The 26,584-nt window shown below is 44.3% G+C and overlaps 1 long non-coding RNA gene across 2 annotated transcripts in view; it reads left to right on the plus strand.

The window, feature by feature from the left end:
* Positions 1 to 278: 278 nt before the first annotated feature.
* Positions 279 to 26,584, plus strand: part of LOC109318755 — a 227,117-nt gene continuing 200,811 nt past the window's right edge. For both annotated transcript variants that reach the window (XR_002103315.1, XR_002103316.1), the window contains exon 1: positions 279 to 372. This is a non-coding gene — a long non-coding RNA (uncharacterized LOC109318755). The remainder of the gene's footprint in view (positions 373 to 26,584) is intronic.

A 26,584-nucleotide genomic window follows, 5' to 3' on the forward strand; every position in this document is an offset into this window, starting at 1 on the left:
AGTAGGGATGGGCTGGTGGGCAGGCAAGGCATTCCTATTAGGCCTGTACATCATAGTTTCCTATGTATGGATGTGACCTGTATGTTTTGATGTTAAGTGTTGATTATGTGGTGAAACACTGAACTGGGATGCAGGAGATACTGGATTTACTCTGCCTCAGACTTGCTGTGTGACCTTGGGCAAATCACTTAATTTGCCGCCACCTCAGTTCATTCTCTGGAACAGGTTTAATAATGCTTCCATTCTGTAAGCCGTTGTTTTGCTTGTCTGTTAGGCCCTGCTTCTGCCAGAAGGATGCACCATGCAAACTCCTGTCCTGTTCTGCAAAGAGATATGTGCATGCAAACTCCTGTCCCTGGCAGGACTGAAAATGTGAGTATGTTTGGGCAGGGGCTATCTGTTGTTATGAGCCCTGTACTTGGCCAACCAGTTGCTGCTGTAATATTTGGCCAAGCTCATTGCTGTTGCAGTACCCATGGGGACAACCTAATTTATGGTTGTTTTAGACTGATATTTTCTTTTAAAAATATATAGTGGTATTGAAATTCAGAATTGTGCAAGTGCAGAGAACAGACCCTGCCTATCCTCTTCAGCAATACTTTTCAAACAGCTGTTATACAATGAATTGGGAAGCAGGAGCCCTACATTTTATGCTGATTTTGCAAGTGACTTTCCAAGTCACCTTGAGAAAGTCTTTTAGCTTGCTTGAGCTGCATGTTACCTGCTGAAAAAAGAAATGATTCCTGACCACATAGATGCTTGTAAATTGTTTTGAGCTCATTAAATAAAATGTGTTGTGCAGTTTTGTTCATTAGTAACTGGTTAAAAACAGTAGTGAGGGGGCGTGTTACACATGTATTTAGCCAGCTTAAATTTACTGTGCAGTAAGTTACTGTGCAGCAGGCAGGAATAGTCTGGCATTTACATGTGCAGGTGTTAAGGCTTATTCACATTGTGTGTGGACTGATGTGGAACTACCGTGTTAGTCATACAGTGTTACTGTGCAGTAAGGCATTTACACGTGCAGTAGTGCACAGTACTGAATTGGACGTAAATTTGATGTACACTCAAGTCAGTGTACATCACAATATTTACTGCACAGTATGGGCATGCACATGTAGATGTGTGCACCTGTACTGCTCAGTAACTTTGGTTACTATGCAGTAAAGATGCACAGGTAGATGTGCCCAGAGAGAAGTTATCAATGGTTCGTTTTCAAATTAGAAGGACATGTAGGTGCTGCTCAGTATGTTCAAGTAGTGACTTCCATCAGTGGTGACATGTAGGGGGTGCATGGGGGTGCATGTACACCCCCTGAGAGTGCTGGTACACCCCCTGCAAGGTGGCGCTCCCTGTTTAGGTGATGGGCAGGGGGGCAGGCAGGAATACCGGTGCCCTGCCTGTGAATGCTGGCCTTGGAGTGGGGCCACCAGCAAAAGCGGCCGTGCCACTTCTGGAAGTGGCTGCAGGACTTGCGGAAGTGGCATGGCTGCTTTTTGGTGAGTGAAATTGGCTGGTGGGGGATCCCTCCCACTCCTCAGTCAGTGTGATTGGCTGCAGGGGTGCCCCCACGGTTGCTGACTCAAGAGGCACCAGTCGCCCGTGACGTCTGTGCTGATACAGAGTGGACACTTGCAACATTTGCAGATGAAACCATGTGGGAAGGGGTTTCATACACTTTAGAGGACAGAATTAGGAATTCAAAGTAATTCTGATAAATTGGAGATATGATCTGAAACCAATGAGATGAAATTGAGTAAAACCAAGTCCAAAATACTACACTTATGAAGGGGCATCAAATACAAAACAATGACTCTCTAGGTAGATAGCGGAAAAGCAAAAAAAGATCTAGGTGGTACACTGGATCACAAACTGAACATGAGGCAACAAAGTGATGGTGTTGCAAAAAAGGCAAGTGTCACACAGGGATTTATTCATAGAAAGTAAGAACTCTACTTAGCAATGATGAGACCTCAGCTGGAGTACTATCTTAGGCACTGCATTTTAGCAAAAATGTAGATAAATTGGAGGTAGTCCAGAGGACAGCAGCAAAAATAATAGATACAGTGATCATGACTTACGAGGAAGGATTGTAAGAAATAGGATTGCTTCGTTTAGAAAGGAGAAGACTAAGTGAGACTATGGTAACAGTTCTTCAGTGTGAAAGCAGTTGTTATAAAGAAGTCAGTGATTACTGTTTCTTCACATTCACTGAGAGCAGGATGAGAAACTCAGTTTCTAATAAGGGAGATTTGAGGTAAATATGAGATAAAACTTTCTATCTGTAGTCAAGTACTAAAAGAAGTTACTAAAGGGAGTTAGTGAAGGATTTGAAGAACAGGTTAAACAAGCATTTGTCAGGGATGGTTGAGTTATGTTGCTTCAATCTTGCCTCAAATAGACTGGATCGGGGTGGACAGTTATTTCAGATGGAGGGCTGCTTAATGAGTTTTGGAGAACTGTCGAGAGTGCCACAAGAGTACATCTCTTGTCCAATTGCTAAGCCCTGCCCTTTGACAGGTGCCCCACCCCTGGGATGCCACTTTGGGGCAAGAAGTCCCTTCCCATACCCCAGAAGTACTCCTTGGTTGTCATCTTGGACTCAGAAGTCTCACCCTGTCACATGGTCCATGGCATAAGAAGGTCCACCCACTTAACACCAAAGCTTGCTCCACTCACTGCCATGTTGATCCCAGAATCTCCTGCCCCCATCACATGGTCCCTGATATCATACAGTCCATCCCTTGACTAGGAAACACTGCCCCTCCACAGGGCACATCCTCATGGTGCATGGGATGTCCCTGGGGCTTTAGAAGTTCTGTCCCCTGGTCCATGAGGCACAGGCATGTTTTATCAGGTAACAAAGGATTGTGACTCCTCTAACAACCTGTTCCATTGCCCTCAACCAATCCGTGGCGGCTTCACAGGTGTCAGACCTCCCCCAGAATGGTGCCACGTAGAAAATTTTCAGAAGAAATAATTTTAATAAAGTATAGATAAAAAGCAATTTTTTATCTATAGATTAGTATACATATAAAAGTATAGATAAAAAGCAATTTTAACAAAGTATAGCTAGAAAGCAAATCCTATACTAAAAATCAAACATCTACTATAAAAGATTTTAATTGTATTTCAAAAAATAATTTTGTCCCAATTTTATTTTTGAGTAGCGTATGTAGAGGTGATTGCATGACAGCTCAAAATAAAGTCATACTCTTGTACACTGTGTGCCACCCAAAGTGTAGGTGAAGTGTACAATACCTCTCCAACCTCTTCCAGTTGGTCACCCCATTCCTCCCCTGACTTGTCCCCACCAGTGGTCTCACCTTCTGTGACTTGATGGAATAAGCTGAATAGGGTCTGTCTCATCGGAGGAACTGACTCTCAGATACTCACCCCTTGTTCGGATGGGGTCCCCTCCACTTGTATCCACTTTTGCTCTAGCTGTACCTATAGGCTCTGAGCCCAAAATTCAGGACTACTGGTTTCAGATGCAGCATAGCGTGGTGCTGGATTGTAACTGCCAAGCCGGGTCACATTGGCACATAATTGAAAAGGTACTAGTGCAAGAAAACCCTCAACATTTCAAGCTGTCTAGTAACAGGGTAGGGGCCCCATTACGATATGGAAAATTAACTTAAAGAAAAATGAAGGAACTCATTCAATGGGAAGAATGAAACCTCTAATGTGCATTAACCAGAGAATCAAAGTCAAGCATCATCTCTATTGTTGCAGTGCAGAGAACTGCTGCAAGGTGGTCATCGCTCATTGAAGATCTAAGATTTCATTTATTGACTTTCATTACAGAAAATGCTTGCTCACATACATATGTTGTTCCAAATAGCATTGATCTTTGATAACTTCTGTTCATTGAGAGAGGCATAAAACTTAGGCAGCAGCACTAATGTCAGCTGCTTCCTAAGCATTGCATTACGTTGCAGGTCAGTAAGCTCAAACTGGAGGTCACATATTTTTTTAGGTTTTGTTCCCAAACAATAATCTGCTGCAATGTGGGAAAATGGCTGAAATCCTTGTTCCTTATCTGACAGGAAAAAAGGAGTAACTTCATCATAAATGACCTGACATTGGAATGCAATTCATGAACAAAAAGCCCATTCTCTTGCAGTCATGAATTTAGATTATTCATGTAGCCCATGATATCAACAGGGAATGGAAATCAGGGAGCCAATTCACAGCACCCAGCTGTGGGAAATCCAAATCTTTCCCTCTCATGTTCAAAAACAAACCAGTCTCAGCTCTCAGTTCCCACACTCTTTTCAAAACTAAACCTCTTACATTGGTATGATACAGAACATCAGAGTGCTCAGATTCAGATTTCTCAAGCAGAGTTACAAATTGCCTGTGGTTTAATCCTTTTGCTCGAATGTAGTTGCCCACTTTTGTGACAGTGCTTAGTTGTAGAAGACTTTTACAGAGGACCTCTTGATGAATAATAGTGGGCGCCTCTACACGTGCATTAATGCACTTTAGTTAATATGCATTAAATCTAGTGCCTTGGAGCGGCTATACATAAGTGCGGTGGAATTCCAGTACATCAGAGCATGGTAATGACTGCGTTCCAGCAGCCTCCTGCATCTTGTGTATCAGCGTCCCCGCACTTAAACATGGCTTCGGGGTGTTTGAACTAAAGCTTGTCAAACGAGCTTTAGTTCAAGCACACCTGCCACCATTTTTAAGTGCAGCAATGCTAATACACAAGATGGCAGTGCTTTAATTAGAGCAGCTCTAATTAAAACACTGTCTCCCACACCCCACGGAGCATGTGTAATAGTGCCCTCCATTGTGAGGTACTAGGAAAATGTGCATTAGCCTGTCTTAATGTGAATTAACTAAAGAGTACATTTTTTTCAGTGATGCTTTAATGCACATTAAAATAGGCTAATACATATTAAAATGCACATGTAGATGCACCCACAATGTAGAAAAATAATGTTTTGTTCTGGATTTGTTTCTTTGACTTGGTCTTGAATTGTTTTCAGCAATCCAACAAGTTTGCCTGTCAGATTTGGGCTTCCATTGATGGTCATACTTACCAATTTTTTCCACTCCACTCCTAATTTTGACAGGTATTGATTTACTGCCTCCAATAAATCTTTTCCAGTTGTCATACCTTTTGTTGACTGTATTGATGCCAATTCTTTTTGAGCTCAAAATTTTCAGTGATACCCTGAATGAAAATGAACAACTAGGCTGTGTCTTTGACATCATAATTCTCACTGAGTGCCAATGCCAAATATGAGAAATCGTTTACCTTACTTTTTAAATGCTGGCCCAGGTTCTCAAAGATGTCCTCAACACATCTCACAATAGGTTTGCCTTGAGAAGCAAATGTTCTCAAACTGCTTTTTCGTGTCTGGGCACAAAATTGTGGCAGACTCAGTCATACATTTCTTTACAAATTCTCCTTAAGAGAATGGTTTGCTCTTCTTGGTGATTTTGTGTGCAATCACATAGCTTGTTCTCGTAATTCCCTCCTGTGGGCCAATACTTTTGTGAAAAAACTTTCGTCTTTCTGCATTCCAACAACCATCTCCTCAGTTTTCTTTGCTTTTTCTTTGGTAGACAGTTTCTCATATTTGCATACATGTTTGGTCTCAAAATGCTGATTCAAATTATATCCTTTAAACACTGCCACACTTTCTTTGCAAATTAACATTTAGGGCATGTATACATGGAGTGCCAGGGCCCAATGGTGTGTGACTTCTGACCCAAGTCTCAGGAACTGCAGGGGACAGCACTGAGTGGGGCCGGGCCAGCTAGAGTCTCAGGATCTGCATGTGTTGCATGGAGAGAGGCAGTCACCTGCGACTCCCCCTACCCTTCCCCAAACTTTGTCTCAACAGGATTCCCTGGGGTCCTTCTCAGCTGAACTTCCACTCTCATGTGCTGGAGAACAGCTACAGGGTCACCAGGCAGAAGCCTCTGCCAGGTAGAAGCTTTCTGTCTCCGGTGCTCCCTGCCTTGGGGCTGGGGGCTTGATGGGTCAGGCCAGGCTGGGGTGGGGGTTGCTTGCCTAGCAACCAGAGCCTGTGCTGCTGGTACAGCTGGCATCTCCTGTATCTTCACTGGTTTTCAGAGAGGCAGCCACAGGCCAGTGATAATTGTCTTTTGGAGGGGCCCTGTGGGCCGGATAGAAATTGTCTGGCAAGCTGGATCCAACCCACAGACCGCATTTTGCCCACCCCTGGGCTGGATGATCTTTGAAGAACCCTAACAACCCAGAACCACAATGGGAATCAAATTGCAGCCATCTGTGCAGGAAGAGGCACAGTAGCAGGGGGAGAACCCAGCATGATTCCCTCTCCAATATAATGAATGCTATGTTGCTACAATAGTATAAATCACAACAGTCTGCTCTCCAGGTCTGCCGCTCCTTTCCTGGCAATTTATGATGATTCTCTCGAGCTGTCCCAAGGCCTTCTCCGCAGCTGCAAGATTCACATTCCTTTTTCAGTCTCCAGGAGAGCCATGAGCTCCAGTCTGTGCTGTGTTTGATTAGGACTCTGAGTCTGAAATGGGGCTGTGATGGGGGTAGGAATCGGAGAATGACCGTGATTTACTTCGTGTCCTCTAACCTGATCTTCATTTCTGGATTATATGTATGCCTGTTTCCACCTCCATTCAGGGTGGGGAAAGACAGTTACAGAGCAAAGGAAGAACAGACAATATGCCTAATCACTCTTTTTTAATAATATAACAATTTTTTTATAACCTTATATGGAACCATGGGACTGAAATGATCTTGCCAGTAATTTTCTGCCACTGAAAATGCACACTGGTTTATTACAATAAGCGTGGTATGGAGTGGTAGACACTAACATGGATACTTCTGTTTTGAAAGCAGAAAACATGTGCATCAAGATCTGTAAAGGAAAAGAAGGCAGGTTTGATGCTGATTCTGCAGCCTGGGTGGTAGCTCATTAACATTTGTCCTTGTGCAGGAGAAAACTGGATAACTTGTAGCGATGGAAAATGGTATTAACTGCTCATCTTAAGTAAACAGGAGTTCGAATCCATCACTGGGCAATAACGACTGCAATTTATTCATGTTTAATGGCAGATCAGGTGTCAGACCTACTCCACAAGCATGGGCAAATCTTGACTGCTTTATTGGTAAAGAGAGAATTTTGGTTTGCAAGGGTGTCATGCCAGCATCTTGCATGCATACTTGAAATGCATGTGAAAAACAAATCCAGATACATGACCCTGAAGGTGATGAATAGAGGACTAATGGGCTTTTTTTCTGTACTGTTAAATTGGCTGGGAATTCTCTGAACCACTCTGTTCTCCTTGGAGAATTAACATTGTTGTAAAGGAAAATTTTAATTGCTTTTTCATTACATTGTCTTGCTTGTTTCCTGCTTTTCCTTCTGTTCCTTTGAACGCTAATGCTGAAAACCTCTTCTTCCTTCTTTCAGCCAGAAACAACAGCCAATTGCAGGTAATTCCAGCATCATCCTGCCATCAGGGGTGATGCAGTTCCTAGGTGTTCAGATACATGGTTCCTCCTAGTTCTCCTTACCTTTCCCCAAATTAACCAGGAGAACAAATCCATTTCTTCTGAGGCAGAGCTGAAATCTGCTGAGCCCAATGATAAGGAATTTCAACATTGAGCTACAGATCCAGGATTATTCACAGAAATAATTCAGTAAACAATTTTAACTAAGGAATATGTGACCAAAAAATACCATCTGGTTGAGGGCAGCTTTGTAAACAAACAACTCTATCAACAAAGAAAGAAGTACAATTCTTTGAATAAATTATTCATTACAAACTACTCAGCTGGTCTCCGAAACCCCAATACTTCTGCCTTATGGAGTAATGATGTTGTACAATGCATAAAACAGATGTTAGGCTGATTCAGTGTGTAGAACAGCCCACTGTCATCTTGGAGGCTGGGGAGAGCTTCAGATCCTTCCAGCTATGATGATTTCTGTCATGTGTCACTGCTAAAGGGTCATGGAAAGAATCTCATTCTTCTAGCACTGAACAAGTGTTCGGGGTTTTTTTTAGAATGAGAAAATCTGTCTCCTTACATCACTGTGCCTCAGTCATAAGCATCCATCATGGCTTGCTGCTGATATTAGTGCTCTAGCCTGAAACCTTCTCAGCCCTTTAGTGTGTGAGCCTTACTGGGAAGGGAAGAGCTTTAAATGGGAGAATCAAAAGAACGAAGAGCCCAGTGATGACCTGCTTTAAAACTCATGGGACGTGGATCCAAGAAAGTAAAGGCTTTTTGAATATTTGGCTTCTGGAACAGGCCACTCCTGGGTGAAAAACACACTTATGGAGCCCTGCAGTGGTCAGTAGCAGATGGTTCTGTGCTAATTGCTCTTTGATTTGGTGCTTACATGGAAAGTTTCCCCTTCAGAGTGATGGCTGTAAGTGGACTTATTTTCACAGCAAAGGATCAGCAGGGTAAACACAGATTTCATACTGGCTGGAGACATAACCCATTCTTTTGTTGCTCCAGCAACGGCACATTGAGTATTTGCTGATTTATGGCCTTAGCCATTTCATTGTTTTCAGCATCTGGTCATGTAAACTCTACTTGTGTGAATAACTCCACTGCTCTTAATGACCCTGCTTGTGTAAGAGCTATTTGGGTAGGTTTCAGAATCTGGCCCTATATGTTTTCCTACAAATCTCCTAGTTCATTTTGGCATAGTAATTCCTCTGTTCGGAGGTAAGTGGAATCCAAGGAGAGTCGACTCTAATGGGATGGTAGGACATGGGTCCCATATTCAAATGTATGGGCACCTGCCTTTCCTTTGGATTAAATCAGCAAGGCTGAGAGGGGCGCACTGGTGTGTGGGCAGCTCAGTGTCTCCATATACACTACCCAGACTTTTGCAGCCTGGAGAGGTCACTCCAGCTTCACTTCATTGTCAAGTGAGGATTATGTTCAGTGAACTGATGTCTTGCTCGGCATAATTCTGTTGTCTCTCGAGACAGACAGATGCCTACTGCTGCCCATATCTACATAAGACTCTGATCAAACACCAGGCACACACTTCCCCTAAGCCCAGGGTCTTTGAGATGGACCCTTCCTCACAGCTGCCAAGGTGGGTGCTTGTCCTTCAGCCTTTCCTTCCTTTCTTGATATTTCTCCTCACTGAGGCAGCTTAGTTTTCTATCCAGAGGCAATCAGCTAGATTAATGGTTTTCAACCTCTTTAGATCTAAGGCACCTCTCATTAGACTCAAAGGCCACGCCCACCTCTCCAAAAATGCCAGTTCTTATTTTCACTTGTTTTTTTTTTACTATGGAAAAATAGCAGAGCAATTCTTCTGTTGTCAAGAACTTAGAAAGACCACAACAAATCAGCTTCACTTTGACACTTTGGATTCCTATTTTAAATCTCTGAGCTTATCTTGTGAATCATGCGTAGGCGTTTGTATACCTAACAGTGCTAATACTGAGTGACACCTCACAGCATCTTTAAAAGGATCTCATGGCACCCCAGGCACACCTGACTGAGAATCACTGAACTAGACTACCTGAGAATCATTATTCCAAACTCTGATCCTGAAGCTTACCTGTCTAAGCTTCTGACATAATGTACCTTAAACAAATATAGCAGGCCAGAGTCTCCAAAATTATTCTAATAGTACTTTGCTGTTTGGTAACATCTTCTGTCTGAGAATATATAAACCTTAATCCAACCAGGCAGCAAAAGAAAGGGGTTCCATAGCCCCATTTAACAGATAAGGCTTGGAAGTACAGAAAAATGTAATAATTTGCTCAAGCTCATAAAGAAATCAGCAGCAGAACCAGGGATACCTCAGTTAGCCCTCTTCCTCCTCTGTTAACTATTTAACAAAATGGCATCTCTGAGAATACAGAAGGACATTAGGGACATTTTTACATGTGCTCTGGGAGGTGTGGGAAGGCAGAGGGGGGTGTGCTTTAATTAGTGAGACACGCTAATTGAAAGCATCCGAGTGTCTCGTGTATCAGTGTCCCCGGTGCTGAAAAATGGTGGTGGGGCACTTTGAACTAAAGCTCATCGAAATAGCTTTAGTTCAGAGTGCCCTGATGCCATTTTTCAGCACAGGGATGCTGATACACATGATGCCAGAGTCTGCTGGAGCGCATTTATTTCTGTGCTCCAGCAGACTTGATTAATCGAGATTTCCAGCATGTTGGAGCCGGCTCCCTGCACAAAGCATAGGGAACATATGGCATAGGAACCCTAGTGTTTGGGAAATAATCTTTCAGTAGCTTTTTTTTGCTTAAGCATGCCTTTAGATTTGTTTTCCTCTTCCAGGATCAAGTTTTCCTTCTTGTTTCACCTACTGGTGTATTTGCTCTTGTACAAAATCACCAGAAGTGATTAGGTATAACTTAGGCTTGAGTTTCCCTAACTCCATCTTGTGTTATCTGTGGCTTTGATGGTAGACAGGGGTATTAGACTTCTCCTCCATCTGCAGTTATGTAGATGCCCTGTCTATGTTTATAAGGTGGCTACTGTGACTGAAATTAATTTACAAGCAGCAATTTGCAGTCTTACTCCAATGTTTTATGCTATCACCATCCCCATGTCTCAAATACAGATGCGCTGATATGTCCTAGGATACTGAAGGTTAGAAATAAGATGTATATGTAAGTATAAAAATACAGTCAGAATAAGATCTTCATTTGTGCAGAGCATGGGAGATGGATGGTGCCCTTTTTTTCAGAATCGGGCTGTGTACAAAATCCCTGCCTCATTGAAATGTGCAGCAACTGCATCTGCCTGTGTAAACCGGATATCTGTGTGTACAAATAATAATTAGCCGGGTTGAGCATACACTTGTAACTGCAAGACCAAATTCTACATTTAATTGGACAACCACCTGTTTAAATAATTGGGTCCAAAAAGATCAATGCACCGCAATATTGTATCTATTTATTAAAAAAAAAAAAATTAATGTACATTGTGTACAGCCAGTAACCAGCAAGAGTATTTACAGAAGAGAAAGGCTATTTATCTATAATGAGTTTCTGGCAAGTGTTTTATAGAGAACTATCAGGGACAGTTATTATTTATTAGGGCGCTGGCAATTGCCTAAATCACTTATTCTTTCCTTCACATTGTTGTACTGGAGCCTTGCAAGGAACTAAGAATTGTCTTTCCACAGATGTGCTTTAGCCTCAGGATTGTTCGGCTCTGTGAGTTAAAATGGATCATGCTCCCAAATACCCAGATATATCTAGCTACTAAGGGTCTGTTTTAAAGTAAGCAAGTAGAAACAGTGTTTTTTCCACAGGGGGTCATATCTACACATGCAGTTAATGTTCTTGAACAGACTCTGGTGCAGTTCACACTGGAGTTTATTGCTCCTGGGTGCAGTGTTTACACATGCCACAGCACATTGAGCCAAGGCGACACAGCTCTGGCTGGCACAGGACCTGAGGGGTCAGCCTGACAGCCCAGAGCTGCTCCTCCCTGGCTCAACATGCTGCAGAGGGGCTGGCTGGGGCAGGAGGGTGCTTTGGTGTGGGGCTTGCTGGCGGGCAGCCCCCACACTGTAGCACCCTCCTGCCCTAGCCAGGCCCAGTCACAGTCTACACATGTATTGCAGCAGAGTAAATAACTCAGCTGTAAGATAGTACCTCCCAACATAAGTATTATCTTATGACAGTTTTAATTTAATTTAATTTAATTTAATTTAGTTTACTCTGGCCTAATACCACCACACATATAAATGGTGATACTTTACAGTGGAGCTAATTAGTCAACTACAGTAAAGCGCACATGTAGATACCCCTAGGCAGTACAGAAAGACTGGTTTATTGAAGTAATTTTCTTTGTGTGTCTAGCAATATCTTTGAACCTACCTGATGCAAATAGGAGAATTAATGAACTAGAGTAAACAATTCTCAATAAATACTATCCTGGTGGACTTCCCTTTCTCTGGACCTTGACTAGATAGCTGCATTTGAGTCCCATTGCATTAGATCTAAGTGTTCTTAAGCTTCTTTTTGTCTGGGTGGACCTGTAGAACAACTCTTCCCTTGGTTCCTCTGGCTCACTGCAGAGCATAAAGTCACTTTTCTCTGTATAGAAATGGGACTGGGCAGCCCAGCTGCCCTGTACCCTGGGGCCAGTGCTGCTTCCCAGTTTCCTCTATAGCCTAAGGCTAGGGACAGATATTCAAAAAGCCTGAGCCTGAATTGATTAAATCTTTGCAGGTTCTTTTAACTTGCAGAGATTGAACGGATTTGCAAGTGGATAGACATTCACTTTTGATTCAGAAAATGCACATGCCTGCAGTAGCTCAGGCTAGAAGCTGGGGGGCACTAGAGCAGCTCTCCTTCCCTTTCACAGTGCTGAGCTGAGGTGGGGGGCATGGCCAGGCCCTGGTAGGGTGCTATGATTAGGGAGGGGTTTAAACCCCCACGCTGGCCTGCACAGTCCCCAGCCAGGTTGTACCTGAAGAGGGAGGGGGAAGCAGCCCTCACCAGGCTTTTCCCCCTCTCTGTTTAAGGGGCAGGAGTATTGCCAGACCCTGGCCCCCAGCTAGCACTCTGAGGCAAAAGGGAAGTGGGGGGGAGGAAGGACTGCTTTTGTGGAGTGCATGCATGTGTTAATGATACTAAGCTTTTCAATCTTCCTCTCCCTGCTTCTTCATACTGTCTGCAGCAAACTGGTGGGCACTCACAGTTCCCATGCATTGCAAACCAGGTCATTTCTCACACCTCTCTCTGTCCACTATTGAACACTGACAGATTGTGGCCTTTGAAGCAAGCAACCCAGCAGGGAGCTTATCAGAACACAAAGCTTACCGGTCCATCAAGAAAACAAAAGCCTCTCATTAGTTCAAGCTCTTCCTAAACAGCTTTTTCCAAGACATTTGTAAGGAAGAAGGGAGGGACATTACCAGCTGACCTGTTGATTTAATTCCAAAGAGCCCTAAGGAGACACTGTTCTGTCTGCCTTTGTTCAAGTGAAATTGGAGACACACAACACTCAGCATTAGATAGCATTGGGGCTGACGTGTCCAGATGCTGGTTGGGCTCTGTGCTTCTGGGCTCCATGCTGTGGGAGAGGAGCAATCCCTGCTTGAGCAGGGAGTGAGGGGAGGGTGAGGCAGGGGGAAGCCAAGCAGATGTTCCTGTGGCTGCAGTCTGCACCTCCTTCTCAGACAGCTGGAACTCTGGCTAGGGAGCAGAGGGGAGCAGCCCTGCTCTCTGGAGCAGACAGCCCAGTCCGGTGCTCAAAAGCATGCTGGGATGCTGGGGGACTCTGATTTAACTTAGCCCAGGAAAGGATCTGGGACAGAAGTTCCATAAACTGGTTGACCCAAATCAGTTAAGTCTGATACTACATTTTTAGGCAAAAATATTCCACAGGGTTATTATAATTGCTATTTATATAAGACATGGGCATATTGTGTAACATTCTTCAAAGGATTCACATTCATATACTTCTGCAGCAGAAGCGTTTTGAAAGCATCTGGGCCAATTAAAGGGCTGATCCTGACATTACTTGAGCAAAAGCTCTCTTAAAATCCAGGGAAGACTTGCCAAATAACGGTTGCCTTGAGCCCTAAGGAATTATATTTGATTTCCCAGGAAAATAATACAAGTGAATATTTTTGTAGGTGCCCTAATATTCAGCCTTGTTCATGAACAAATGCATGGGTATACATGCCCTTAACTCACCAGCCATGATTTCACATGCAATTGTACATATAGGCAGGATGATCTATAGTTAAGGTGACCAGAAGGACATCCAAGACACTCTCCCCCTACTTCCACAAGTCAGCAGTGCTGCTACAGGCAGCAACAGAGCCTGGCAGGCAGGGCTGCAGGTGCAGTTCAGTGGGGAGGAAAAACTACCTGGCACACCAATGCTGCTCTGCCTCTCTGCCGGACTGTGCCCCTTGCCCAAGACTCTTGCTTTAATTTTCCCTAATGAGCCTTCAGAATCTGGGACTGTCCCTGTCACCCTATCTATAGTTGATACATTGTAAGGAAGGGAGGCAAGAGTTCTGAATACAGTTCCTTTTAGTCTTGCTCTGCCATATTTGGCAAGTTACTTTACCTTCTGCACCTATTTTCTCTCCCAAACTGGGTCACTCTTGTCTGTTTAGGTGGAAGACTTTCAAAAGCACAAACCTTCCCTTTAGCTTTGTAAGCTATTTGGGGGATTGTCTATACAATAACTAGCTCAATGGGGCTCCAATCTCAGTTGGGATTTGAGGATTGTAATTTTAGGCATAATAAAAATTATTATTATTGTTATTAACAATAAAGGCAGCTGGTTTGTCATTTGCACAGGATTTTACCACATTTCCATACACAGTTGGTAATTTTCTGCTCAGAAGAGGCTCAATAGTGTGCGAACATTTTATGCATGCCTGCTGCATGTGAATGAGGGCCTTGCTATCCATTTTTCTTTGTTGTTCATGAACAGTCTCATGCTGTTGCTTTGTGTCTGAACTCTGCTTGTTAAAAGCATCATGATGTGAATGAGTGTTTCATTCTACCTTTCAAGTTGTGCCCTGCATTTTTTCATTGAAACACTTGTTTGATTGGGTGAAGACTCTTTAGAAAAAATAAATTGCCAAAATTTTGACAGCAGCAGAACAAAGAATCTGGGTGGATAATAATAGGCTAATTCTATAGATGCAGTTTTGAACCGCCACAAATGTTCTGCGTATTGCAGCTCAGTCCAATTCCTCATTTCCAGTGAAAATGTATGCCAGAATTTTCAATACAGAAGGCCAGACTATAGCATCCTTCCTCACAAAGAGGACAACCTTGCTTCACAAGTAGCCTCATTCACTTCAGTTGATGCTATGATAGATGCTGGAGTCTAGCATCTATGAATCTACGTTCACACAGCCTCCATGCTGCTCTCAACTTTAGCACTGAACTATAGGTCTTACCCACCTGCTTCCATGATGCACACTCCAAACCCAGAACTAAGGTGGGTCTGAAGTGTAGAGTTTCTCTGCTCAAGCACTCTCAAGTTAGGGGTTCTGGGAGTGGTAATGGGAGGCCCCTCTGGAGCATCCTCTCTGCCCTAGTACTGTGTCTGGAGGGTACAGCTTGGAAGCAGGTTGGTGTGACTTATTTCTCAGTAGTGGTCTTAAAAGTGGCACGGTGGCAGAGGCATGCCCAAACTGTAGGTAGGATCCTGCTTGACAGGAAGTAAGGTATCAATCAATATAAAGCAGCAGTTCTCAACCTTTTTAGACTTGAGGCACCCCTGGATAAACTTGAGGTGCCCCTCAACAGATTCAAGGTACCCCTCAGAAAACACCACTTAGTTTTCACTGCTTTTTTTTTTTGACTACAGAATACTAATATTGCAGTTTTTCTGTTACAAAGCACTTAGAAAGACAACTATGGTTCTCTATTTGAAATCTTTGGGTTTATCTTGTGAATCATGTTTGCAAACCTAACAATACTAACCTTTTGTAGCACCCTGCAGCACCCTGGAAAGGATCTCAAGGCACACCAGGGCAGCACCCTGGTTGAGAATCACTGATCTAGAGAGACCATCTGTGCTCATTTTACACACATGCATACACACAGTCCTGCAAATCACATTACTTTCCTGGTTCAAGAAAGCAGGGCCTGATCCTTATCCTGGGTTACACTTGAATTAGCTGGATTCTAGGTCATGTGAATCCGGGTAGTACTGCTGATTTCAGTGGACCCATGCCAGGTTCAGTGGACCCATGCCAGTTTATGTCTGCTGAGAATTGGCTCAATGTATGTAATTGTATTACCGTTCACCTTGAAGCTGATTTAGGCTCCTGCATGCAAGCAGTCCTATGGCCACCTGTGTTCTTGCTGTTTTTCATGGATACAATGACAGCAGAAGTTCTTTTGGCAGAAGGCTAATATCCAGTCATGCCGACACAGCCTTTGAGATCTTTACCTGTATAGCCATTATCTCAGCCTGCAGAAGGAGGAGTTAGGTATTGTATTATAAGATAAATAAGATTTATGGTACTGTGACAGATCTTCAGATAGCAGGGGTGAGCCATGATAAGGGATGGTCATTAGTTAACTGAACATAATCAGATGCTTGTACCATCAGTGGAATATCTAATTGAGAACCATAGTAAGAGTATGCTGCTTTGAAAAAGAAACAGGGTGAAACTGTTGCTGGAGAAGGTACATCTTATGTTCTGCTGTAACTGTATTGCTCTGGTAGTGATACAAGCTGGCTAAACGGCCCCTATTTTGACCCTGAATAAAGCGCGGTGAATATTGGAGTGGCTTTGCTGCTTGTGTATTGCTACAGAATCATGCAGGTGTAGCAGTTATATCAGAGCAGCTTGTACCAGTATCTTTTATTGCTATAATTCTCACATCTAAGGAACATCCCTGCAGAATCCTTGCAGGCAGACTCAGCTATAATCGATGTTCTCGCCAAATTGTTATAGAATATCTGGGTACAACTGATAATCTCATTGTTACAGTGCAATAACTTCCCCCAAAATGTCTTACCTTACAACTTGCAGACAAGGTTCTTGGGTAAATGTGATATCTTTTATTAGATCAGCTAAATAGTTGGAAAAGTTGTTCTTTGCAAGCTTTTGGTGACAAACACGCTTCTTCAGGCATAGGGAGAGTCTTTGCCCTGCATCTAGCTCTCAACTATGCATAATAAATATTCCATCTATTGTGCCAATTTTTTGCAATTGGTGTTAACCACTGGTAAAATGTTCAGTTAGCAGTGCTAACAATAAATCAATTTACTGTAATGACAGAAGCTTACTTCTGTGTCATTGCAGCACCATTGCACTGTCATGTACACTATAATGAGCCCACTATGAGCAGATTATATTGGGTCAGATCCTGAAGGATGTACATTACCCTAATCTTTAATGGCAGTGTGGGGGCTCAGCATCTCTCAGAATTGGATGACTTAATTGACTGTGGAAGTTATTAGCAATTACAAAAATGGAAATACAGGAAATTCGGTCCAGGAGACCACCCAGACAGATTTGGTGTTTCCTTTGAATGAAGATGGCAGTGGTATTTGGGAGATAACTTGAAGTTCAAACAATACATAATCCTGATAATTCAGAAATGAAATCTCATATACAAGAATCAAGACGTAAGTAATGAGATTATTGTACCTAATTATTGCTCAGACCTATGTCTTGCTTCAATCAAAATTGCCACAAAATGTAGACTAGCTTTCTAGTTAATGTGATTTTTCCCTTCTTATTAAGTTTATGAAACAGTTTCTCTTAGAAATTGTAAGAGTAAAGCAAGGTTCCTTATTAGTGATTTACTGTGCATTAATCATTCATGTTTACTGAATTTTGGAAAATCAAGCATTTATCTAAAAATAAATATTACAGCTTGACGTGTTCTCTTGGGTTATAAAAGTACACAGCTTTCTCTTCCTTCTAGAAACTCCTCTAAGTGACAGACTTCAGTTGCATACTTTAGCTTTTCAGTCGTGCCATGCTTCTGGAAGGCCTTCTGTTCTCATTGTAATGAATGCAAAATTCCCTTTGACTTTCATGGAAACTGGCTTGGATCATACCGGGCCTCATGCTAATTATGGAGTCCCAGTGACTTCACAGACATAATTCAAACATTTCACATGATTTGGGGAATTGGTAAAAAGTTCTGGATTGGAACCAGAGCACCATGCTAGGGGCAGCAGTTGAATGGACCAAGCTTATCAGGAGGCCCCCATTGCATTAGCAGCTGTGAAACTGAATAGCAGTCATGGCTTTCGTGGCTGCTGCTGTTTGGGTTAAGAGTGAAGAGCAGGAGGCTGCTATTGAACTTGTGCATGGAGCCAGTAAAGGAAAGGCCCTGTTAAGAGGATGCTGCCTGGCAGCATGGGAACATGGCTGTTCTGCATCTAGGGTAGGAGATAGCCACAGGATGCCCTATGAACCAAAAGCAGCATAATTGCATTCATGCAGTGCTTCTCCCAGGCCAACTAATTAGCTATCCCCCTCAGGGCGGCGTGAATGCAGCTATTCTAATTAGCTCCACCTGGCAGTGTGTAATGTATTATTCTGATGCTAACCATCTCTAAATGCAACGTTTAGGACATCAGTAGCACAGATTAATGGGTTCTTGGCAATTATCTTTTTTCGTGTCTCACCTACTTAACCAAATGAAAGTAAAATACAAATTAATACGGAAATGGGTAGTCAGGTATTAGAGCAGTGAGCATTATAGAGACTTCATTTATTTAATATTGGTGCTCTTGTGAAAAGCTGTTAATATATTTGTCCTATGGAGCAGGATGGAGCTGTTGGAGATTTTCAGAAGTGCTCTGGCTTTCCCTGGGACTGCTTCTGAGTTACTCAGGTCCTCTTTCAATCTTTAATATATAGCACAGCCAGTTATACTTTATGGATAGATTTATGTCTGGTTTTAAGTAACATAATTTATTTATAGTTCCTTTATACTCCTATAGTGCTTGATTTTGTGTTTCATAATCTGATATCTGCATTAGAAAGCTGTGGTCCATTAACTGTACTGGCTTAGTTAAAGTTGTGTTGTCCTGAGAGTGGATACGAAACTATTGGTATAATTCTACTTTTTATCCATATAGCTATAGCTGTTTGGGAAATGCCATAGTATCATAGAAAATTAGAGCTGGAAGGAACCTCAGAAGGTTACATCTAGTCCAACCTCCTGCTTAAAGCAGGACCATCCACAACTAGATCATCCCAGCCAGGGCTTTGTCAAGCCAGGCCTTAAAAACCTCCAAGGATGGAGATTCCACCACCTCTCTAGGTAACCCGTTCCAGAGCTTCATTACCCTCCTAGTATGAGCTATAGTGGTATAAGCACACTTGTATGAGTGTAACTGTGGCCACACTAGTAATACTGTTATACTTGTTATAAAAGAATCATGCTCCTTAGCAATATAGTTAAAGCATACAAAATCTTTGTGCAAGCCAGACCTGGATCCCTGAATTCCTAGAACTATATATTTTGAATGCAGTAAAGGGGAGACCAAATAAAGTTAGATTTTCCTCCACTGACAGTCTTTACTGTTCTGTTGGTAGTTCATATGCCAGAAGATACAGACATTTCTGCTGCTCCCGGTTTCTGAGTATGGAAAGCTGATAGACCAGTTGGGTTTAATTCTCCTCTAAGCTCAGCAGGTATAAACAGAACATAAGTTCTGTTTATGTGATAGGCTAGGATCCAGGCTTTCTTCCCACATGTGGGAGTAACACTTTTCTTCTTTTGCCAAAGGCAAGCATTTGAGAGAATGATTCTTCCATTCGGGTAGGGGGTTGTACTAGATGACCTTTGAGGTGTCTTTAAATCCTATGATTCTGTGACTTGGGGACATATCCAGTTAGCTGCTGTGTTGTGCCAATGTCAGCCCCTGTGAATGTCTACAGTGCTACACTTCTTATGTTCCTCCTTCTATGTAATCGACTCATCCCTCTTGCATGCCTAGCACACAAAGTTTTTTTACTTCAGTCTAACAGTAATGTCTGACCATCCTGGATATAGATCCACTACATAAGGTCCTAATCCTTCTTTAAAAAATGGCTAGGTGTTGGGACAGGATTTCTTGGATAGCTAATGTTTGGGTAGAGTCTTATTTAAGACCAGATTTTGTCTTTGTCTCTGAGGGTTTTCGTACATGCAATGGGGATTTAGTTTGGTTTAGTTCTCTCTAAATTGAAACAGTGGGCTGCTAGCAGGTGGGCTGCTAGCAGGTGGGAGCAGTTGTGGAGGGAAGCACTGGGCCCTGAGCAGCTCAAGCAGGCAGGCAGGCTCCAGGAGAAAAAAAAATCAGTCTCTGCTGCTATTTTTTTTCCCAGTGCTTCCCTCCATGGTGGCAGTGCCCCCTGGGACCACCCAGGCTGGGTGCCAGTGAGCAGGTGCCTCCTGGGAGGTGCCACCACCATGGAGGGAAGCACCAGGGTTTCCTGCAGGTCAGGGACCACTTGGCCTGCTGGCAGCTTGCACCCCCACCCCCTAGCCACGGGAGAGGCAGGTAAGCTCCAACATCCTGTGCACCATTCCCACCACCTTCCTGCTGCCTGGGACCGCCTGGGAACAGCTGGCTTGTCCCTGGGGCAGAGCAGCAAGGCGGCAGGAGGGCAGCTGGGTGTGCTGGCAGTGGAAGAAGGCAGTGGGGATGGTGCACGGGGCTCTGGAAGCCCGCCAAGCCTGAGCTTCCCCAAGGCCATTGGCTTCCAGTGCCACATGCACCATTGTACTTTGTTATGTAGCAAACTAAAATACTTTAGCTGGGTTTTACCTTGCTATGTAACAAAGTCATTTAAAGCAGAATATGCCTCTAAGCATGTAAGTAGCAATGCCATTAAAGCAGAATACGCCACCAAGTGTGTAAATAGAAACACAATTAAAGAAGAGCATAAGGGCAATTCAGCCACTTTAAAGGCCAATTTTGTTGCGTGTACAAAGGCCCTGAGTCAGTACAAATTTGGGGAGTAGTAGATATGCTGTAGGGTAGGGGTAGGATTCAGAGTGATGTAGACAAATTGGAGGATTGGGCTAAAAGGCTCAACAAGGACAGGTGCAGAGTCCTGCACTTAGGACAGAACAATCCCATGCTGGGGGCTGACTGGCTGGGCAGCAGCTCTGCAGAAAAGGACCTGGGAGTGACAGTGAACAATAAGCTGAATATGAGTCAGCACTCTTCCCATTTTGCAAAGAAGGCTAATAGCATACTGGGCTGCATTGGTAGGTGTGTTGCTAGTAGGTCAAGGGAAGTGATTATTCCCCTCTATTCAGCACTGGTGAGGCCACATCTGGAGTACTGTGTTCAGTTTTGGGTGCTGCACTACAGAAAGGGTGTGGACAAGTTGGAGAGAGTCCAGCAGAGTGTGACAAAAATGGTTCAGGGGCTGGGGCACATGGCTTATGAGACAAGACTGAGGGAACTGGGTTTATTTAGTCTAGAAATGAGGAGACTGAGAGGGGATTTAATAGCAGCCTTCAGCTACCTGAAGGGTGATTCCGAAGAGGATGGAGCTGGACTGTTCTCAATGGTGGCAGAAGACAGAATAAGGAGCAATGGCCTCAAGTTACAGCAAGGAAAGTTTAGGTTAGATATGAGGAAGAATTTTCTCACTAGGAGGTTAGTAAAACACTGGAACAGGTTACCCAGAGAGGTGGTGGAAGCTCCATCCTGGGAGGTTTTCAAAACCCGGCTAGACAAAGCTTTGGCTGGGATAATCTAGTTGGGGATGGTCCTGCTTTGAGCGGGGTTGGGGGATGGGGTGGGCTAGATGACCTCCTGACATTCCCAACTCTAACTTTCTATGATTCTATGTAATGATCATTTTTTAGCTCTGGTTTTTGCACTGTAAAGGAGCAAGTGTAGAACCTCTCATCTAGACTGGTTCTCTGATGTAGGCACACAGAGGCACTCCTGCATTCATTAATGGTCTCAAACCTGCTGTGACCTCCTGAAATGCATAGTGTACTGAAGCACCTGTATCTGATTCTGATTGACTGTTTTACTGTGCTTTGTAAAGTGCCTCCTTTCTTCCCTTATAAACACTGCACACTATGTACAGCCTCATCCCATATCCTCCTGTCTGCTTTCCTCTGGTCCTTCTGAGCTTGAGAGCCTATCTGATAGTTATTTTTGCATTTTCTGTGTAACTGTCCAGTCATGCAGCATTTATGCCACTGGTATGTTTTAATTTTACAAACTGGTGCAAGATCAGTTCCTTCATAGTGGAGACACCCCTACAAAGTTTGAACACCTTGCAGCTGGCTTTGTAATTTGTTTACAAGTCATTTTGCTTCCAGTGCTGTGGCTAATTCTGCTGCTCTGGAACAGGTTAAGTTTCCTTCAGCCAGCAATTATTTCTGTATGCTGCTTTCATTTTTCCTACTGCAAACCAATTTGTCCACAACATATCCTCTAGGACATTTTTGACTGATTAATATTGAGTTAGTCTTTTAGGTTTTGCTATAAACGCAGCTACAATTTCATCTTGCCTCCTTATCCTTTCATGAAACTTGAATCATTTTACCACTGCATTTTGGCTTTACTGTGTAGTGTTCCATTAAGATCTTTTGCAGGTCTTTACTTCTATCTTCTGGTTTCTAAGACTGTAATAAACTCATTAAAAGGGAACAGATTTTAACTGCTACAGCCGTTGAATCAAATGTATTTCTTTTTGCCTTTATTTAAAATTTCATTTGCAAGAAAATGCCAACATTTTCAGTATATGGCTGCTCATCCTTATTTGCTATATTCAATTCCTTAATTTTCCCCGAAGTTGCCATTTGGTTGTGATTTTGTTGTGACCAGGTTTGTGAAGGGACCTCTTGGTTCAACAAAGCAGTTTACTTCCAATCCTGTGGGCTGGAAATTTGTTTCTCTAGGCACGTGCCTCACAAAGAGGTGAAAAGGAAAAACTTCCATGTGCATAGCAGAAGGTAAGGGAGGAACCTGACTGTCCCACAATAGTCTGGGTAAGCACTCAGTAGCCAGCTGGACTGCTTCCTTACCTCTAGTGTGCCTGAATCTAGCCAGCTTAGTATTCTGCTGGATGGTGCAGGTCATCTGCTGGGCCAGTGGACAGTTTTATCATTCAACCCTTCACTCATTTAGGTAAAATCTCTTTCTCAGGACATGTCCATACTGTCTCCATGCTTTACTTGGGAGTGCCGTAGTGAAACATGCTCTGTCCATGTGCTTCCATCCTGCATATGCCAAGGTAAAGAGAAAATGAAGCAATATAGCCATTTCAGAACAGTATGAGCATGTGCTCAGTACCATTTACAGGGTCTCAGTCTTGGGTGTAATTATTGACCCACATTCAGTGTCAATCTACAGCAGCTATGTCACTTCATTTCTGGGACTTGGTGTACAAGGGGCAGGAGTGAGGTGCGACATGTACTTCACCCTGGGTGAAGAGCTGTTATAGACTCTCTATTTTAGCAGTCAATATGGTACTTTTGTAACTGGCCAGATGGCAACTGATACTGGGATCCTTACTGCAAATTAATCCTTTCATGCTGTTATATTTTGTTGAGCTTCTTTCTTCATTTCTACTGAAATGTGTGGAGTTTAGGAATATCTTTTCCTGAGTTTCCAACCCATCAAGATTATTGTCACCTTCCTTCTTAGACATTTGCCTTTTGGGGTAGCAGTGAAACTGTATGTTTCTGTTCTGATCACTTGCCTTGGTGTGCTGTTGAATTCAAAAGAAACGCAGAAGCTACAGGATCTCTGTATAAACCAGCTGCTCTTACTCCTGCTGAGTAGCTGTTCAGATCCAGGCTCTGCTTTATTATATCTGTAGGATACAGAATAACTGGAATGCTGGAGATGCCTTCAACATGTGAAAGTCTTGCATCCCATTCCTGTAGAGTTTCAGGATTCCTAGAAAATTGGAGACAGGAGCTAGGGACAGAAGTTACACATAAACTGGTTTGAGTGATCAGAAACTGGTTTAAGATAAACCTGGTTGAATGTAGTTTCAACTTAACTGAGTGAAGTCAAACTGGGTTATGGAACTTCTGTCCCAGACCCCTTCCTGGTTTAAGTTAAATCAGAGTCTCTCAGCATCCCAGCATGCTTCTCAGCCCTGTGCTGTGCTGTCTGCTCCAGAAAGCAGGGCTGGCCTGGCCTCTCTGCTCTCTAGTCAGAGTAGGGATGGGGGCATGGCCAGAGGCTGGCCCTGCATGGCCCCTTGAGGTGAAGGGGGGGCAGGGAGGAGGTTTATTCCCTCCTCTCTCCCTCTCCCCTCGGGGGACTGCAGCCAGGGGACATGGCCCCAGCAGCCCCTGTCAGGCATTCCCTGCTCTCTCTGCTGGAGCAGCTGGGGACATAGCCAGCTCCAGCAGCAGCATGAAGTGAACAGGAAGATGGAGAGGGGTTTAATTCCCTCCTCCCTCCCCTGTCCCGCTGGCACAGACTCCAGCCAGGGTCTCCTTGGCTTTCCTCCCCTGCTCATGGCTCAGCACAGCCCAGGACTCCCAGAGCTGAGCATGCAGTGGGGGAGCAATTCCTGCCTGGTGGCTCTTTTTAGAAGCGGAGAGTGGCACCAAGCCCAGCCCCAGCCCCTGCAGCCCCGTGCACAGTGCAAGTGTACCCCCTCAGCCCCAACTCTGTTACCTGTGGCCAGTGGCCACTGCTGGCTCTTCCCCTACCTGGCATTGGTACAGCATGGCCCTGTGTACCAGGTGCAGGTTTCTACCCCGCAGCTTTCCTGCCACCACTGTCACGGGGGCCTGCCCTGGCTGTACTGGTGGGCACTACCCATGCCATCGAACTGTGGTCAGCTGCTGGGTCGACAGATGGTGGTAGCAGTGGTGGTAGCTGCAGCCATAGACACAGCATGACCCTGTGTACCAGGCACAAAGTGCTACCCCTATGGCTTCCCCAGTGCTGCCGCTGTCTGCCTGCCCGGCGGCTAATCACAGTTCAGCAGTACGATCAGTGCCTACCTGTACAGCCAGGGGGGACCTCTGACAGCGGTGGCAGGGAAGCCGTAGGGGTAGAACCTGGCACCTGGTACATGGGGCAATGCTGTGCCTGTGGCTTTTCTGCCAGTGCTGCCACCTGGGGTGTGGCCAGATGTTGGCCTGGCATGGCCCCCTGAGGTGAAGGGGGCAGGGAGGGGCTTTATTTCCTTCTTCATCCCCTCTCCCACTGGGAGGGGTCTGCTCCCTTTGCTTCAGGGGGCCAAGCCCCCACCCCTGGAGCGTTGAGGGTGGGGACCCTGATGGGGGCTGCTGCACACCAGCCAGGCAGACTACAGCTGAGGTCCTAGGGGGGAGGGAGGGAGGAATAACCCCCTTCCCTGTCCCTCTCACCTTAGGGGGCCATGCCGGGCCAGCATCTGGCTGAGGGCCAGGGTCTGTTCACACTCCCAATACCCAATGGCCTGGCAAGGACTGCTTCCTCCCTCCCCTTCCAGGCACACCCTGGCTGGGGTCCCTGCAGACCCAGATGAGGGTTTAGATCCCTCCCCAAACACACTCAGACCTGCTGGGGCCTGGCCATTGCAGAAAGGAAGGGAGGGCTTGCTCTGGTGCACACCAGCTTCTGTCCTGAGCCACTGCAGGTAAGTGCCTGTATTTCCAGAATCAAAAGTTAATGTCTATTTGCTTACAAATTGGTTCAGTCTATGCAGGTTAGGTTAATCTGCAAAGATTGAATCAGTGCAGGCTTGGGCTTTTTAAAGGTCTATACTTAGTCAGAATCTATTCAGAGCTGAGTAATGAAGAAAAAAAGAAAACAACAGTTCAAATATTAACACAGTATTGACACCTGCTGAATTAACCCATACCTCTTTGGCATCTCTCTTTCTGAAGGACATGCTCACCTTAATCCCAGAATGATCTACATCCAGCACAACTATGGGATCCTCTCACTTTGACTTTGGAAAATGATTTACCTTTAAAAAAAGCATAAGGCATATAGAATTATTGGCACTGAAGGAATAGGCCACTAGGCATTTTAAATTTCCTACGTGAATAATTTGTGCGCCTCATCTTGGATCTTTATCTCATACTGTACTCTACATTTGAGCTCTGGCAAGTATGAATTAAATCCTCTGGATGAAGAGAGTTACTGTTTGCTCAGAACAATCTCTCCAAGTTTGTCATCAGTTTGGAATTCTCATCTGTTTTGATACTGGTGACAGGAGGTGAAGCGGATAATATATTGGGCAAAAAGGGGAAATGAAATTCCATGTAGCCTATGAAGGAGTGTTGAAACTTTGTTTCTCCAGCAAAATAGTTAAAAATGAACACAGACACTGCTCTCTTTCAGCAGACTTGTTTCCCACCTGTGGATGATGTGCACTTTGAGTGACCACACAAGAACATAAGTTTCAGGGTGTGCACTGTGTGCGTGTTCTGAGCATATGTGCCTTTCCAGAGTCAGATTCTTGGTTCTGCTTCATAGATTTCATAGACATTACGGCTGGAACGGATCTCTTGAGATCATCAGGTCCAGCCCCCATGCCCAAAGGGATCAGATGACCCAAACACTTTTTTAACGTGTCCAGAGTAGGTGCTTGCTACTTCTGGGGGGAGTCTATTCCAGACTCTGGAGACTCGGACAATAAAGAAGTTTTTCCTTGTGTCCAGTCTAAAATGGTCTTCCAGCAGTTTGTGACCACTGGACCTTCTCTCCCCTTGGGGTGCCCTGGTGAACAGACATTCTCCCAGATCCCTGATGCATACACCTGATATACTTACAGGCTGCCACGAAGCTCCCCCTGAGCCTTTGCTTCTCCAGGCTGAAGAGTCCCATGCCTCCCAGCCTCTTCTCATAAGGCCTGCTCTGTTCACCTCTGATCATGTGCATGGCTCTCCTCTGGACTCTCTCAAGCTTCTCCATGTCCTTTCTAAAGTGTGGAGTCCAGAATTGGATGCAGTACTCCAGCTGTGGCCTCACCAAGGCTGAATAAAGTAGGCGAATGATGTCTTGGGTCTTGCTTGAGATGCACTGGTAGATGCATTGAGATGCATTGGTAGATGTGGGCAGTGGGGTCCCGCAGGGCTCGGTCCTTAGACCGATACTCTTTAATGTCTTCATCAGCGACTTGGATGAGGGAGTGAAATGTACTCTGTCCAAGTTTGCAGATGACACTAAGCTATGGGGCGAAGT

This window comes from Crocodylus porosus, unplaced genomic scaffold, assembly GCF_001723895.1.
Source record: "Crocodylus porosus isolate Cpor-Errol unplaced genomic scaffold, CroPor_comp1, whole genome shotgun sequence".
Classification (NCBI taxonomy): domain Eukaryota; kingdom Metazoa; phylum Chordata; order Crocodylia; family Crocodylidae; genus Crocodylus; species Crocodylus porosus.